This window comes from Mizuhopecten yessoensis, unplaced genomic scaffold, assembly GCF_002113885.1.
Source record: "Mizuhopecten yessoensis strain PY_sf001 unplaced genomic scaffold, ASM211388v2 scaffold5181, whole genome shotgun sequence".
Lineage (NCBI taxonomy): Eukaryota > Metazoa > Mollusca > Bivalvia > Pectinida > Pectinidae > Mizuhopecten > Mizuhopecten yessoensis.
This window is the reverse complement of record NW_018405920.1, coordinates 298,078-317,266: the sequence shown is the minus strand read 5'-3', so window position 1 is coordinate 317,266 and position 19,189 is coordinate 298,078. Positions and strand designations below refer to the sequence as shown.

Sequence of the window (19,189 nt, the reverse complement as noted above, 5' to 3'; positions counted from 1 at the left end):
TGTGCCCCTACGTCCAGGGTAAAAAACCAGAGATAAAACTAATAAGGCAAAAACTCTGGAAAACCTTCGGCGCTTGACACTTAACCAATATAATAAAAATTATATAATGTACAAACAAACTTGCTTCACGCTTAGAAATCGTTTATTTCTTGCCTTTATTTTTAAATCGATATATATAAATATCCACACCTCACTTCTATCAATGAACATGCCTGTATTAAAAACATTACTCTGTACTCAAAACAATATATACTGTGCATTTTTTTTTAAATGACTTAAGTTGACCGTATGCTGCGAGTTGCAAGGCTAGAATGACCTCTCTCTACACGTGTCCACTACTCCCCTGTACCCGACACGGACACCTCGTGCGGCCTACAAACCTCTCATGAATTTTCTGCTATACTCTCGAAACGCAGAAAAAAATGACATTCTTTGTCCCCTCCCCCTAGAATTATCACCTTTCAAATAACTTCATTACATATACTTCAAATAATTCACGGAGCTTGCATAAAAAAATCTGGGGCTACGCCCCACACATCTCATACGGCATCCTAGCAAATATTGTGGGTTTCCGTTATCTGATATTTTTACTATATTTTCTTTATTAAAACAATATATGTTGACATCGCTACGCTCGTCTACTTTGTATCTTGACTCTAAAGTGTTTTATTTTTATTTTACCACCTCCGCAAAACCCAAAGTTGCAACTTGCAACGCTCGGCGGAAATAAACTAGCATAAGTTGCATAATTATATTATTGACCGCTCGTTATAGATGATCTGAAAATTAATTCTTTTTATTGTAACCTTCCTAACCGCCCGGGCGATATTAATCATATCATTATACAAGAACGATAAAGGTTGGTGTTTCATTTACAAAAACGTATAAAACCCCACCAAATTAGAATAAACTATTTAGATACGTGTTGTATACCACTTGTAACACCTTTAAAGCTCAACAAGCCCCCTAACAAATGATATAGTCACCCTAGTTCAACCCCCTGGTAAGTCATAGTCAAAGGCCTTTTAAAAACCGGAATACAAAGGTGTACTTTAAATATATTCAACTTGTACATTGGTTATTGAAAAGGCACATAACCAGGTTAACGTAGTCAATAATAAGTCATTGAGGCCGATATCTTCATAAAAATTAGTAGCTCACCGGACTTACATTTGTATAAAACGTATGTCAATCGCTTTTTCGACCCAACTGAATGCTTCGAAATGACATATTAGTTAAAGTTCATTTATATACCTTGGTCATGCGAAGCTTAATTTCTCTTTGAAAAGAGGTATATCGGCCTCAAATGTAGGTGATTGTGGATATGGGAATGTATCAAAATCACATTAAAACGTCCGAGTAATAATTATATAACCACAGGCCTACAAGTATGACCATAAGAACTGCATAAACTTCATATAAAGTATCCTCTCTTAACATTTAATGTTTTTGTAAAAGAGGCTAGACATTTTTTAACTATTATCGTACTATTCAATTTTAATGTTTCTAACGTGGCTAGCGCATTCATAACATCACAGAATGTTATCAAATGGTACAACATTTAAAGTTTATTTATAATCTGTTCAAATAGATTACCACGGGATTTTACTACGACTTTAGTGGTTTCGCATGGCAACATCTACATGTATCTTGATTAGAGGTTGGAATTCCTCTCAATAGCTAGTAGAAGAGAAATGAAGCTCTGCATGTACGTGTATATCAATAAACTTTAAATTACATGTCATTTCTTAGCCCTCAGTTTGGTCACAAAAGGATTGTGATAGGTCCGATTTTTATAAAGAAATCACCTCAATGCCTTCCTTGTATTGCCGACTACGCTAACCTATATATATATATATATTTGTTTAGTAGCCAATGTACAGTATATTAAATTCACCATACATTCCGATTTTCAATTGAGGTCTTTGAATATGACTTATCATGGGGTTGAAATTTAGGGTGACTACAATATCTATTAGAGGGCTTGTCGAACCTTAATATGCCATTCTCTAGGTGTTTACCAAGAAGCCAGCAAGAGTTACGTCCCTTCTTATAAAAAATGATAGGCATTCCTTGTCGAACTACCGACCAATTTCTCTTCTTTCTATGGTCGGCAATATGATGAAAGTGTCATTTTTAAACATTTTAATAACTGTCTTACGTTGTTCTACAAACATCAGTCCAGATTTATGCCTGGTCACTTATTAAAATGCATCATATAACGTATGCATTTTATGAAATATTGGTTGGGTTGGGAAACTATACAACAAAAAGGGCTATTTTTATTTTTAAAATACAAAATTATATCGACGATCTATTGGAATGAACATTTCGTCTTTTTGCGGACGAGACATTCTTGTAAAATCTTAATTTTTTCGAGTCACGAAATTAAAAAATATGGATTGGGCACAAACACGGCTCGTTACTTTTGATAAAAACAAAACCGACGTTCACTTTATTTCAAATGCTAATTATACTGATAAAAATTTGAATGAAGATTTTAATGGGAAACGTTTAAAATTACATTTAGGCGTTACATTTAATTCGAATGCGAAGTGGGGTGATGTAGATAAATATATGAATCAGTCACACAAGGAAATATATAAAGAAATATTTAATTCGGTCACAAAATCTAAAAAACCCTATAATATCTGTTGTTACATGTCTCCCATTTTACACAAGATTAGAACTATAACAGAGATGTTAACTGGCCATACAAGTACGGGTACATGTAAATTGTAAGCTACAAACTTAATTCCACGAGAACATAAATATCCGTCCATGTGAACCGTACGACATCATGGCTAATTCCATCCAATCTTCCTGATGAAATTATTAAACATAGCAAGTGGCAAAATACATAACAAATACTTTGAACGTCAGTAGTGAAAAAACACATCAACACACTGACTGTCGACGGGACACCCGCGTGCTGCAGCGCCTTATTTCAAATGCAACTTTCACACGTAAATATTGCTCGAATATGACCAATATATAGTTTTGAAGTAGGAACGCCATCATGACATTTTATATCAATAGTTATTTCATTCATAAAACTTGGAATTCAAATATAATATTCCACATATCAGTACTTACGTGTAGGTCGCCTTCTATAAGTTCCAACTAACGTGTACGTCTGGAAAAGGCCCGGAAGTGATGACGTAATACATTCGTCTTAAGGGTAATTCCTGCTACACGTACACGTACATTATTTATAGGTTTTGAGTTTATTCGAATAGGAGTAAAAGATATTTTTTATCGAATCCATATCAGTTAACTCTCGAATGTCTTTCATCTCTTTAACCACCATTTGTTCGTAATAACAATCACTGTCGACTCAGGAATAGAGGCGACCTATAACGGATTCCATCGTCTTCCAGCATTAGGTTTTTAATACTAAAGGAATTTTTATTTACGCGTCACGTTGTTGTACAAATGTATGTGTTTATGAAATTGCATTCATTATTTTGCCTGATTTCCGTATTACATTGATTCTGATCATTTTGAAATTACTCTACCAGGCAGTATCTAATGACATTGTAGTATTTATTCAATGTACAATGTAATACATGCCTCTTCATTTAAATCTACTTCTATTTGGAGATACATCTCTTTCGGAACAGGAAAACATAACGATAATCATGCATACTCAGCAATACATTCGTGACTCTAACAGATTCTAGTACCCCGCCCCCCTCTCTCTCCCTCTCTCTCCCTCTCTCTCAATTGAACCATAATATCCACTCTCTCTAAGAGGAAGATACTATATGTCATACATTAATAATGATGAGGATGTATGTATTATAATTACAGACTATTATCCCCCCTGTCTCTTCCCCCTTCCCCCCTTTTCTCTCTCTGTCTCTCTCTTATAATTTCAATTTATAAATTAAAGCATTTAAAAATGAAATAGTGTATATATGTAAATTAATTCTGCCATCTTGTTGTACTATTGTAAATATATGCTTGTAATTTGCTAGGAAAGGGCTTAATATAAGTTTGATAACTTGTGCCTAATCCATTTGCTTGGCAATAAAATATGTTTAAACTTTAAACTAAATGTACATTGTTCATATTGTGCATTAGTAGTTCTGTTCTTAAAGCAATGGAAAATAGGCAAAATAGGAGAAAAAAAGGGAATTGAAACAAAGAACTCAACGTGGACATCAGATGGTACTCTTGGCTTGGTCAGCTGCTGGTCACTTAGAAAGTGGACGTGGACGCTTTGATTTATACCAATCACAAATAAAAACCAGTTACATGTAGGATGATTGCATTTGTTTCGTTTGCAATTATTAATTGTGTATTAAAATCATACATGTACTTGCTATATTTGTAAAACTGTTTACATATGATGCATCATTTACAGTCAGTACTGGCACCAAATAAAAAAGGAACACATTCATATAGATTTCAGGGCAGCCTTAAAATGCAAGTCGCACCAGAACATACGTCCGACAACGCCGGCGGTAACATAATTCATGGTAACATAACGTCCAACACCGCCGCCGGTAATGCTAACGCGCTCCACAGGATATGTAGATCAGCTACTGCTATTCATTGCCGCAATGTACATGAAAAAAAATCCATTCAATCCTTATATAACGTCCGACAACGCCGGCGGTAACGTATACGTAATTCATGGTAAACTAACGTCCGACACCGCCGGTGGTAACGTAATCCATGGTAAAGTAACGTCCGACACTGCCGGCGGTAACGTATCCGTGGTAAAGTAACGTCCGACACTGCCGGCGGTAACGTAATTCATGGTAACATAACATCCAACACTGCCAGTGGTAACGTAATCCATGGTAAAGTAACGTCCGACACTGCCGGCGGTAACGTAATCCATGGTAAAGCAACGTCCGACACCGCCGGTGTTAACGTAATCCATATTAAAGTAACGTCCGACACCGCCGGCGGTAACGTAATCCATGGTAAAGTAACGTCCGACACTGCCGGTGGTAACGTAATCCATCGTAAAGTAACGTCCAACACCGCCGGCGGTGACGTAATTCACGGTCAAACATATAGTGATATACCCATAAAATCTGCAAATCCAAACTATCAAATTTGGAAAAAAATGGAAATATTATGTTTTTATTTGTCATGATCCACAGGTACTCCCTCGCCAAATACGAGGTGAAAATCCTCCGCATTAAACGCCATTTTGGTCTTTTGTCAAGTATAACATAATAATTTGTGAGCAGCGACAGTAGAGGTCGTAGCAGTAACGTCAATGCACCCAAACGGGACACCTTTTAGATAAATATATGTTCTTTGTACCATACTATCAATTCCAAAATTGTTTGTTGGTGTTTTCATAATAGATAATATCCACTTTTCATTTCTATCACAATTTGATATTTCGGGCGCGTGTTTCTATAAAAAGAACGCGAAATACCATCCGAGTTATGCAGGCTCTTGAACCGGCGTTATTGTGCCCTAAAAGAGCCCAATCCGGTATTTTGGCCAATATTTGGGAATAAACGATCAATATCGGCAGAAAATATGCATAGTTGTTAAATGAGTCAACGAGGGTTCTGATTAAATTTCTAGCATCAGCTTGGATAACATAGACTATTGAAAATGATATTCAAATAAATAGCGTCGCATAAATCAGGAAAGTCTTGTTTTGTTAATTGTTCTTACCTTTAAATTTTCCACGTAACGATAATCAGTAGCCAATAAAGCTTACATACAGTTAAACTGTCATGAAAAGTATCATCAAATGAAAACTGTATACATAAAAGTACTTCTTTGCATTGAATGACAGTTTCTTGGGCCGTTTTCCCACAAGTGTCCCGTTTTGGGTACTGTCCCGATTTGGGTACAGTGTCGGTATGTGTTGTCTACAACACAAACATAACCTGCTTATTTGAAAGGTTCTAAGGTGTAGACAAGGAAACAGTCAAATTTCTGGTATGGTAAAATTAAAATGCATAAGCGTATAGGAATATAAGCTTTTACTGTTCATCAATTTTCTCTCGTCTCTAGATCTGAATCCGCCACTGTCAAGTATACGCTCTATTGCGGATCATCCGCCGCTTACATACAAGGACTTGTTTCACAATTGCTGTGAAAAAATACTTTACAAAAAAAACAGGTGTTGTGTTCTACTTTATCCATTTATACTAGTATGAAAGTAGGCGTCACAATTACAATAAGCAGTTTAAATACTGTATATTATGATAATGAAATTGTTTGTCTTACAGAATGTTCTGATACACTAGTACATCAATATAACATAATACTTTTAAGCATTGAACTGCTACCAGATGCAGTATACAGTCGATATGAATGCAATAGGGTGACAGATAAATGGAATGTTGCACGTTAGCCGTCACCCAAATTGCATTCATATCGACTATATACTGCATCTGGTAGCAGTTCAATGCTTATACTTACATTTATATAGTTTGTTTCGTAGGTAACTGAAGCAAAATTACGTTTGAATTTCCCGCTTATCATATCAGTGAAGTCAGTAAGTTCAAATCCAAGAACAGCCGAATTTTCAAGAAGAAATGATATATAGTCCCTCGTATCATTGCAAACCACACGCACATAAAATGGTTTGAACACAAACTTAACTTTATTACTTATTTCATATGAGTGTGAATATGTTGAAATATTGTTAATAATTGCATATCTTTTGCTTGTTTAAAATTAAAGCTGTTTTTCGCGCATTGATAGATTACATGTAATTGGAAGTGATGCGGCGCTGACGCTTATGTCCATCGACTGGAATATTACGTTATTTTCAGAAGCATATATACTCGAAAATTTTAATTAAAGTGGTCCTTTCAGTAGGTGATTTTGATTCCAAGGACATTTCGTTTGAAACAGATTCCATGTCTAATCGGTCAGATTAGCATCGCTAGCAGATGACGTTCACAGGGGCTCGGTTTCATAATTTTGAGAAGGCTAATGGAAGACATCACTGAAGAACCACAACACTTAAAAAGGTATTTATCACATTCTAAAACCTTGTCGATACCCTCTACTTATACAAGGTTTTATAAATGCTGAATTTAAGTGTTGTGGCTATTCACTGATGTTATGCATAACTCAAACTCTCGAAACCGAGCCCCTGTGTGATGACGTTGACAAACTTGGTAATTTCGTATCTGGAATGGCGCTTACAATAATGTTGTGGTACCTACACATCTTATAATAAATTTATATTGTCATAATTTGTCAAGTTACTTTATTTTTTGCGATGACCTACATTGCTTAATGCTAACGAACCCAGAAAGTTAAAACTTAAGCCTTAGGCCTAGGCCTTGATACCGAAAGTATCTGGTGGCCTCATCGTATTATATGAGACGGTATACAGTATACTGGAATTTGGTTTACTAACGACATATACGCAAATGCAACACAGAATGTGAATATAGTATTATACATGTAATATTAAAAGACTTACCGATGTTGAGAATATTTCGCAGCAATCGTCTGCTACCGGATCTTTTCTTAATTTTATAAATATAAAACCGGCATAGGTAAACATATCCGGAATCAATATTTTACTGTCTGTATGTTTATTTGCACAGTGTTTATAATAGTTACAGAAAAGCATCGGAAACTTAAACAAAGGGTCCAGAGGGCCTGTATAGCTCACCTGAATATGTTTAAAATAATTGGTATAAAGTAAAAATATAGCACTCCATGGTAGGTGCTGTAAGTACATATGAAACTTCAGAAAGATCCATCCAGTATCCTAGGGTTACCGGTTTCCGCGCACTTAAGAAGCAACCGCGATTTTGTATTCATATCGGCAGAACACAGTTGAAATTACGGATGACTGTCAAAAACATGTATACAATCTACTAATGGAAACAAAAAAACTAGCAACATAAAACTGTTGGGGTTTTTTTTAAATCAGAACAAACAATCTATTTTGATTTATTGTTCAAAGAAAGATAACTCAAATACACTAAAAATAAATTCTCTACAATGACCTGCAAGAACAAAAGCTTCGTTTGGAATAAAAAAAAAAAATCTTTGATCGCCAAATTAATTATCACAACATATTTTTTAAATCTCACATTTTTAATTGATTTTTCAAGATGTCAAATTGAACGAATTCATGTAATTTTATAAATGTATTTATTATATTTATTTAGTGTTCATATTTTTTTTCTGCAGTCTCATATCGGTTTTGGTTGATGGTAAGTTATTTCTCATTTTGTTCTGTTTGAAATTGGTGAAAATAGGAAGTTCATTATATTACAAGGTTTACGTTTCATTGAAAACACTGTTTATCGATATAAGAATGTCTTCTTCGCTCTTCGGAAGTGGAAAAGAATCGTCGAGGAGATGTGACCTCATTTGCATACGACATTTTCGCACGTTTGTCAGACTACAAAAAAGACTGGTACATGAATAAAATATATATCACCGTTTTTTCAGGTATGGGCTCATTTTGAGCAAGAGACAAAACTGCATAATTTATGCGTGTTTTTTTTAATCGGTGATTAATTCTTATGTTTTCCGGACGAACTTCCGGTATTTTTTTGTCAGTTTACAGACGATGGCCAAACGTCTAAAATATCCTTGTGTTGTGTCCAGCAGGTCACGTAGTTACGAGATATAGCTTGATAAAATGACTGCTCGGAAATACATAACGCGCGGAAACTGATGTCTAGACGAACTTGAGATATAGCGAGAACCAACTTCAAACAAAGCCCCAACCCTATGTCCCTAGGGGGGTCATACCCACCGTTTATACAAAATTGAGTCCCCTTGGCCAAAGGATGCTCTAGACTAAATAAGGATAAAATCCTGTCATTCGTACAGAAGAAGGTATTTGAAGAATTTGCTATTTTTCCCCTATTGGGCCCCGCCCTTCTGCCCCCAGGGGGGCCACACTCACTGTTTATACAAAATTGAGTCCCATTTGCACAAGATCCTCCAGACCGAATTTGGAAGAAATCTCTTCATCTCTATGGTAGAAGAAGGGTTTTAAAGGTTTACCTCTATTTCCCCTATTGGGCCCCACCCTTCTGCCCCCTTGAAGACCACACCCACTGCTTATACAAAACTGTGTCCCCTTGACCCAAGGATGCTCCAGACTAAATTAGATAAAATCCCTTAATCCCTATGGTAGAAGAAGGATTTTAAAGGTTTTACCTCTATTTCCCCGAACGGGCCCGCCTCTCTGCCTCCAGGGGGGCCAGACACACTGTTTATACAAAATTGGTTCCCCTTCACCCAAGGATGCTTCAGACCAAATATGGACCAAATCTGTTCATTTCTACAGAATAAGAAGGATTTTTTTAAAAAAAAATGCTATGTTTCCCCTATTGGGCCCCGCCCCTTAGGCCCCTGGGGGCCAGACACACGGTTTACTAGTATACAAAATTGGTTCCCCTTCACCCAAGGATGTTTCTGACCAAATATGGATACACAGAACTGTTACCAGTCAGATTAGATAACGTGGATATGGACAGTTTGTGGCAAAACGGACAATTACCTGAAATGATACAGGTGATGACAAAAAAAATAATGTTGATGTATCCCAGGTATCAATCTGTGAACCCCCGTCTCAGAAATTCGATGTATCGGCTTACATTAAAGAACTAGAGAACTGCTGCAATAGACCAAAAAGTCTTATGATTGACCATATCTTGTACATGACACATCGTAACACACCGGATCTTGAACAGCTGCGACACGAACTGTTCAATATCGCCAATCAACGCAACGAGTTTCCTCTTAAAGAGGGTTACCTACGTAAACGTCTCGAACCCCGTACATCAACAGCGAAATCCGTGCAATTAAAGCTAGCCAGAGACATTTTCGTTCTGTTTAGGGCTACTTTTGGTGAATATACGGAAGAACTGAGCGACGTAATCCCATCAAGGAAACGACCAGATAATACATGTAACCAGGACAAAAGCAACAATTCGGCAAACGACTCCGATGGTTTCAAAATTCTAAAATAACTACTTGTAAATGTTCAGGTGGACATACACGATATGAAATGTGAACACAGACATGCAATAAACTCAATGAACTCAATGAAACATGAAATCACAGAAAACGAAAATGAAATAAAATTCCTGAAGGCATCGCTACAGAAACTAGGGAAAGAAAAAGAAAAAACTAAGTTCATGCAAATTTCGCGTAACAAAATTGGAGAAAGAACTTTGTGAATCGCATGACCAAAATAAAAAAAAACAGCATGGAGTATGGGCAAAAGACAAAAACAACTTTGGTATCCGTATGAACACACTTAACGAAGAAATTGTCATAAACAAAACCTTCAAAACCAACACTTAAAAGAAAATGTTCAACTTCAACAAGGAAGTAAAAACTGCGGCTGAAAATATGACGGATTTCCTAGCGATATCGAATAGAATAGACAACAATCAAATGAATGGTGTGTCAAGTTGTAAAAATTCGGTCAAACTGGTGACTCAAAAGATGAAATCGTTAGAGGAAGAAATACAAAGGATGGACGACGTATTGCAGGAAAGAAATAATCGCTAGCAGAACATTCAACAACAAATAACTAAACTGGCAAAAGGTCAAGAAATAAACAGAAAGTCAAACCGGGAAAAAAACTAATGACTATGACAGATCTGACCTGAAAGAGGAGAAAGTAACATAATTTCAATAGAGACGTCTAACTTCTTTTCTCCACTGAGGTGTGATGAATCAGTTTCGCGTTGACGCTCGCGCAACACGATGTGATACATTTCAGCGACCTGTATCTCGAGATACAGAATCAAGTCAACGGGTTACGGATGAAACAAAAGTCGCTCAACCCGCTCACCAACTCAGTCGGAATCCGATCGCAGTACCAACTGATGTTTGCCTAAGCGAGGTTAACCATACGTCGGACAAAACTGTAAGTAAAAGTCGAAACCCCAATCCTCGCCAAATCAAGGTTTACTGTCCCTCATCAGTGTGTCACCATACTCAGAAGTCGGAACAAAAAATGAGCGACAGATTTGTCGGTTTTAAGCCTGTAAAACAAAAACGTGTAAAAAGGTACTATATACATGGAATAAATAAATACACAGCATCGGAAAGCGCTATGAGAAACTTCTTAGAAGACAACGGTGTTAAAATAACATTCCTTCGTTACTTCGAGAAACGGTAAAAGAACACGGCATCCGCACTGTTGAATGTTCTGGACGCAGATTCGTCCGTTCTTAACAATCCTGACTTTTGGCCCCCGGGTATATACTCGAGGCCATGGACGCCACGACAGGTGTTTTGGTATGAGCATAATGACCGAAAGTGACATAGTCAATGCCATGTGCTGGAATTGTGAAGGGTTAATGGCCGGGATGCCTTATCTCCTTAACTGTCTCAACACTTACGATATTGGGTGAGAGAATACCAATTGTCGTTTTTCAATAGTTTTAATCATTCTGGTTATAAATATATTGTAAAACCTGTTCATGAAGCAGACCCTACCGCTACAAATGTAGTATAAGAGGTGGTGTGTGTTTGTTATATAAGTCGCATCTTAATATACAAGAAATCATTATAGACAGTCCTAGAATTGTCGGACTTGAATTACAGTCATCTAGTGGAGAATATACATATTGGTTTTTAGTATATATGCCTGCTTCTTCACGGACTATTGAGGTCTTTCAAGAACATATTGACATTTTAGAATCTGTATATGATGTGTACTCGGAGAAAGGTTAAGTGTTTATAATAGGTGACCTTAACGTAAAAATACGAGGCAAAACCGCTATCAGTTTACAGAAAACAATCGTTCTCGGTCATTCCAACAATTTCTAGATAGAACTAACATGATTTCGTTAAATGTTCAGTCTGAATACATATGTCCTGTATGTTCATTTTACTCCGCAACAGATAACTCAACTGCAATTGATCATTTACTCATTGAGTCAAAGTCCACAGATCTTGCCTTGTACTGTAAAGTTTTAGACGACAATGCAAATGTTTCAGAACATTGTCCTATTGTTTGTTCAGTACGTATATCCAAATCTTTTATGGATAGTACATCACGTTGTAACAGATATAAGTGAAAAAAAGCGTTGAATGACGGTTCCATATGTAATTATAAATGTTATGTAAAACGTTTACTGGATTGTATCACAGTACCTAATGGAAAATCCATCCTTCCAAGATGTTCGGCCCTGCTTGAAGCAGCAGATAAGTGTATACCCAAAAATGTATATAGAAATTATCAAAAACCTTACTGGGATGAAAGTCTAACAACGCTTCATAAGTTACGGAAGAGATATGTGTGGATACGATCCGGAAAGGTCGAACATTTTCTGAATAAAAAAAACTGTAAAAAAGAATTTCGACGTCAACTCAGGAAATCATTTGAATCCTGTATGAAAAGCCAATTTGCTGAAATTGATAGATCGGGCGAACTTGCCAGAACCTTTTCTGGCAGCTTTTCAAACGGAACAAATCAGCCCCGAAGGTGAAACAAACTGAGCTGAAATATGAAGGGAAACTTTTCAGAGATCCCCATGATATTATAAAAGGTTGGTCTCTACACTTTCAAAATATATTTTAAAAAACACGATGCTCAAGAAGTTGACTGTCATTTTCGCGAGAAGATTGAAAACAGAATCAAAATGTTAAAATCTAGCATTCATCATTTTATATGATATTTTTACTTCTAGTGAAATCAATCTAATTTGCAAAAACCTGAAGTCAAATAAAGCAGGCGGACATAAAGGTCTGGTATATGAACATATTAAATATGCAGGAAACTCTGTAATCTTGTTGTTAAACAAGAATATATTCCTAGAAACTGGAAACGGAATTATAGTAACTCTATATACATGTAAAGGTCACGGAAAGCCGAAAGATGATCCTAACAGTTATAGGGGAATAACCCTCTTGCCAGTATTTTTTAAAATGTTTGAAATGGCTAGCGCAAAGAGAATTAACAATATAATAGAGTCTGATATATTCCCAAACAAGCAACACTCAGCATATCAGAAGAGTCTATGTAGTCTTTGTACTGCGTTTAATTTGTAGGAATGTGTATATTATAATATGGAAAATGGTTCAGATGTATATGTGTCGTTTTTAGATAGCGCTTAGGCGTTTGATACCGTTTGGCACGACGGTCTACTAGTAAAATTGTATGGTATTGGCCTTACTGGTAAAGTGTGGAATATTTTAAATTATATGTATACACGGATATACACAGTTCTATAATTGTTAATGGTTTAACTTCCGCACCAGTAAAGATGGAGCGATGTATCTTACAAGGCGGGGCTCTCTCAGCCAAAATGTACTTAGTTTTTATTAATGACTTGTTGAATGCTCTAGATATTTCACCAAATGTTTTAATCACGGGTGATTTTAATGTCGACTTATTCACTGCATCTCGTAACCATGTTTTTCTTGATATTATTAATTCCTTTAGTATGTCAAATGTTATCAATGAACCAACTCGTATTGGACCGAGTCGATCTAGTCTTCTTGATCCTATACTTTTAACCGACTCTCTTTCTTGTATTGATTCTTCTGCTATAACTATAGACAAATCATGGAGTGACCATGAAGGCTGTATTGCTTGCATTGATATTCCCTGTATTGTCAAACCTATTTTTAAGCGAAAATGTTGGCTGTATAAGCGAGTGGATTTTGACAGATTTAATGATCTTATTTCTGATTATAATTGGAATGAACTTTATTTAAATTGTGATTCAGTTGATACTGCCTGTAATCGTTTTACAGATACGTTCCTAAAATTTGCAAATATATGTATTCCATCAAAAGATGTAACTATGAGACCTAATTATAAACCTTGGATGACCTCTGAAATAAGAAAAACAATAAAAATGAGGGGATAAGTTACATAAAATTGCGAGGTCAACCAAACATCTTTCGGACATCAACAAATTCAAATCTCAACGGAATAAGGTCAATAACATGAAAAAATATGCCCGTAAATTATTTTATGAAAATGTTCATGATATTATTGAAGAGTACTCGTCCTCTGGTCCAAAAGCTTATTGGAGACTCATCAAAAGGTTAATACAATCGTCTGGTACTACACAATCTAGACCTACTCTTGCAGATCCTGTTTCTGACAATGTGGTTACTAGTGATGAAGACAAAGCTAATTTATTAAATGACTATTTTTGTAATATAACTCGTGTAGATGACAGAAATCGTGCGGTACCTCTCATCGAGCCAAAAACTGACAAGAGTCTTAGATACATTAGAGTCAATAATACTGAAATACGAGATATTTTACAGATATTGAAGCTTGGTAAGGCCTCGGGAGAGGATGGAATCAGTCACCATATGCTCAGAAACACATCAGAAACAGTTTGTGTTCCCCTTGAAATCATTTTTAATAAGTCTTTATCGTCTGGTGTTTACCCAATCTCTTGGAAAACAGCCAAAGTTATGCCACTGTTTAAAAAAGGTTACAGGCATTCTCCCTCTAAATACAGGCCAATTTCCTTATTATCTACAATTGGAAAAGTGTTTGAGAGGGTAATTTTCAAATACTTGCATAATTATTTTATTGAAAACTCACTTTTTTATAAGCACCAGTCTGGTTTTTTGCCTGGTCATTCTACTGAATATCAGCTCATTAAAATTTATCATAACATCTGTATTGCTCTAGAAGAAGAAAAACATGTATGTATGGTATTCTGCGATATTTCTAAGGCTTTTGATAGGGTTTGGCATAAGGGTTTGATGATTAAGTTAAAATGGAATTTCGGGGGAACTGTATGATTGGTTGGAAAATTACCTATTTCAGACGCACCAGAGTGTCTTTTTGAATTCTTCTTACTCCGACTAAGGTTTCATTGAAGCAGATGTACCTCAGGGTTCGATTCTTGGACCTCTTTTGTTTCTTATCTATATTAATGATATTGCTGATGTGTTTGAATCAACTTCTCGTCTTTTTGCAGACGATACTTCTTTGTTAATATCATCCCCTTCATGTCTAGAAATACAATCGGTTATGAATAGAGATCTCGAGTCTCTTGTAATGCATGGTCCCAAACTTGGTTAGTAACATTCAATCCAGAAAAAACTGAGGTAATTTTTGTTTCGAACTTGGTTGAAATTGATGAAGATTTACAATTAGAAGAATTTAATGGCGAATTTTTAAATTTTACTGATCATCATAAACATTTAGGTGTAATTTTTAATTCAAGTGCAAAATGGGGGGATCATATTTGTGCAACATATACTTCAGTTATGAAAAAAAGTCAACGTCTTACGTGAACTAAAAAAATTATTAAATCGTGATAATCTTTTAAAGATTTATAAATCATTCATTTTACCAGTTTTAGAATATGCTTGTGAATTGTGGGATGGTTGTACAACTTATGAAACAGAAATGTTAGAGAAAGCCCAAAGAGATGCGTCTCGTATTATAACTGGTCTTCCTTCATATGCCCGAAATGAAGACTTACTTTTTGAAACTGGTCTAGAAACTCTTTCGAATAGAAGAAAACGCAGAAAACTCCAACTTTTGTATAAACAAATTAACTCCAGACTATTTAAATTCTCTATTGCCATCTTCCGTTGCAGAAAATAACCGTTATACCCTTAGAAACAATGATGATTATAGAATTCGTCCTTTCAGGCTTTCTCTAACAAATTCATATTTTATACCTTCAACTCTTCGCGGTTGGAATTCATTGGACCTTTCAGGACGATCATTGCCCTCATTACATTCTTTTAAAAACTCGTTAACTTCAAATGTACAATCTCCTCCACCAATTTACTTAGGTTTCGGTGAACGTAAGTTGAACATTTTGCATACTAAACTTAGACATCATTGTAGTCCACTTAACTATGATCTTTTTAGAGTAAATCTGAATGACAGTCCAGTTTGTTATTATTGCCATCCCTGTGAAAATGCTTCACTTTTTTGTGAGTGCTTACTTTTTTACAACGAAAGACATACCCTGCTCCTAAATTTGAATGCCTTGCATGTTGATTTAAATTTAGAACTACTTTTGTTTGGAAATAGTCAACTTTCGGTAGAAAACAACATTAGTATCTTTAGAGATGTGCATCATTACATCAAATCCAGCAATAGGTTTTGATAGTTATAATTAATTTTCTATTCCTATTTATGTGTAAGTTGTTATATGTGTTTATGAAATTGTATTTCATTATTTTGCCTGATTTATTTGTTACATTGATTCTATTCATTTTGAAAGTACTCTACCAGGATGCATGTCATCAAATCTGTATAATTCATAATTTATTCAAATGCGGATCGATATCTCAGTTTACAAGTTTAATTTTCTAGGTAACACCCCTCCCCTCCATCACCCCCACCCCCTCCCACCCCACATTTCCTTCCACAACCTATCTTTTTCCCTTTTTCCAAAAACATATACACTATTTTTACAATATGTATTGAGGAGAGGACTCTATTAAGTTGTATTAACTTGTTGTCCGATCCATTTGTATATTTGTACAATAAAATATGTTTAAACAAATGAAGTTGAAAACTGCGGTAGGGCGCAATGATAATCGATAAAACTGTAAATGTTCCAACTCATGCAGACAATATATGTTTGGTTGCAAAGAATGTCTAATGACACAGACTTTACACGGTTTGTATTGCTACATGACTGTCTAAAACCTCATAATTTATGAAAATAAGCCTTGAGTCACCAACATTTTCTTGACAATATCGGATATATAATGAAATTGATTGTATCTACATACAATGTACAACTTTGATGTCATCATTGTGGCTATTTCTACACAGATTGTGTATCTCATGTGATCCTGCATTGTTCTGGAACAGAAAATCTTCGTGACAATTTATGGTGTATAATTGCCTGCATTTCAAGTATTGAACTCAGTTCATATCTGCATTCACTGCCTGACTATTCAGTAATTCATATTTTACTAGGAGGCTCAATGACCTATAATTTAAATGAGATTGATTTTGAAGAATTTAGACTAGAATCCGTATATGCGATAAAAAGAATGTTTGACTTATATACATAATAATAATTATTATAATAATGTCTTACAAATACTTGCCTTTTTAATATAAGGAAAATGTAAAACAAAATCGAACATAGGCAGGGTATTATTATTATCATTATATTTTTTTTACATAAACCAGTAGTATATCACTGATATTTAACAATATGTATATACGTTTGTGAACTTGTATGAATGTCACGATTGCTGTCATTTTGTAAATAATGCATTATTCATGTACTATCATTGTATCAAGCTCTCCAATTTGGAGGAAATAAAGATGATATATATAGATATGATTGATTAAACCTAAGATATCTATCCAAGTCAAAATAACAGTTAAACTACATTTGTCCATGTATGTGTAAATGGAGATTTTAACAAGAGGTCCATTGGACCTGTATCGCTCACCTGGTTTTATATTTAAGTCATTACAACTGAATGCATTAGTACATCTTTATATGAAAGTTCCGCAAAACCAAACAAGATCTATGTTCTAACCCAACTGGGACCACAATATCTGACTTTCAACTAATCAGGGGCCTCCTTTGAGTTGCCATGTTAACAGATTTTGAAATAAGTAATATGCCATATTACTTGGTGTTATAAGACAATACTTTAATTTCCATTCAACTATAAGATTTTATAAACCAAGAAACCAATTTTTAACAATTAATGAAAACTACACCATAGAATATGCTAATCTAGCTCTACCATTTCTTAGGACCGCAGGGCTCAAATCAACCTCATTCAATTAAGAAATGTTTGTTCTTCCTCAATAATGTTTTTGACCAAATTTTGTACAATCAACTAGCAATTAGGGGATATTAGAGTCTTAAAGCAAAATATTAGATAATTTTCCTTTTTGGGGCCCGGTCCTCTTAGCCCCGGGGGTCAGCCTGCCTCATTTATTTAGGACATGATTGCCCTCCCCCAATGAAGTTTCAGAGCAAATATGGTTAAAATCGTCTCTGGTTTTCAGGAGGGTTGATGCTTTTTTAAGCAAAATTTTAGCTAAGTTCCCGATCAGGGCCCCGCCTCCCTGGCCTCAGGGGTCGAACCAACATCATTTCTTTAAGAAAAGATTGCCCTCCCCTACTGATGTTTCAGACTTAATTTTCCCCTTTGGGGCTCGGCCGCCCTAGCCCCAGGGGTCAAACCAGCCTCATTTATTTAGGAAATGATTGCCCTCCCCTACTGATGCTTCAGACTTAATTTTCCCCTTTTGGGCTCGGCCTCCCTAGCCCCAGGGGTAAAACCAGTCTAATTTATTTAGGAAATGATTGCCCTCCCCAAATAAAGTTTTAGAGCAAATTTGATTAAAATCGTTCCTGTGGTTGAGGAGGAGATGCGTTTAAATGCAAAATTTTAGCGAAGTTCCTCTTCAAGGCCTCGCCCCCCTTACCTCAGAGGTCGAACCAATCTCATTTATTTTAGAAATAATTGCCCTTCCCTACTGATGCTTCAAACTAAATTTGGTTGAAATCCTCTCTAGTGTTTAAGAGGAGATGCGTTTTTAAAGCAAATTTAGCTAAGTTCCCCTTCAGTGCCCCGCTTCCCTGACCTCAGGGGTCGAACCAACCTCATTAATTTAGGAAGGCTTGTTATTCGGAAAAAATCGAAGAATGTGGCAAGGATAAAAAACAACTTTTTAGACTCAACAAAAACCTAATGGGACAGAAAGGTGAAATTATCCTACCAAGCTGTAATTCTGAAAAAGACTTAGCAAGCAAGTTCAGTGATTACTTTCTGAATAAAATCAGCTCAATCAGGAAATATATTACCGAAGTGAACACCTCTGCTGACATTGACATCTCTGTCATGACTGCTGACATTGCATTTGATGGGGAACCATTGACAAAGCTCTCACCAACAACCCAGGACGAGTTGCGCAACATCATCATGACCTCGCAATCGAAGTCCTGTGAGCTTGATCCACTGCCTACAGACATATTAAAGCAATGTCTTGAAGCACTGCCTCCTTTGATTACCGCAATCATGAAATCATTGGCTGAGTCAAAGGTTCCATTATGTTTCAAGAAGGCACATGTCAGACCATTGTTGAAAAAGCCTGGAATGGACAAGGAGGAGTTGCAAAACTACCGCCCAGTTTCAAATCTGCCTTTTCTGTCTAAGATCTTGGAGAAGGTTGTGTCCCGGCGTTTAGAGGTTCATCTCCATGCAAACAGTCTCCATGACAACATGCAATCGGCCTACCGCATGGGACACTCTACTGAGACGGCCCTCCTAC

At 36.0% G+C, this 19,189-nt stretch overlaps 1 protein-coding gene across 2 annotated transcripts in view; it reads right to left on the bottom strand.

The window, feature by feature from the left end:
- The window catches only part of LOC110450335, a 32,949-nt gene extending 25,488 nt beyond the window's left edge, over nt 1-7,461 (bottom strand). The window contains exon 1 of one of the 2 annotated variants that reach the window (XM_021497807.1): nt 7,427-7,461. The gene's annotated coding sequence lies outside the window, so the exon portion shown is untranslated. Of the gene's footprint in view, nt 1-3,096; nt 3,118-7,426 lie in introns of those variants that run through there. The other variant, XM_021497809.1, reaches the window with a different exon arrangement.
- Nucleotides 7,462-19,189: the final 11,728 nt, after the last annotated feature.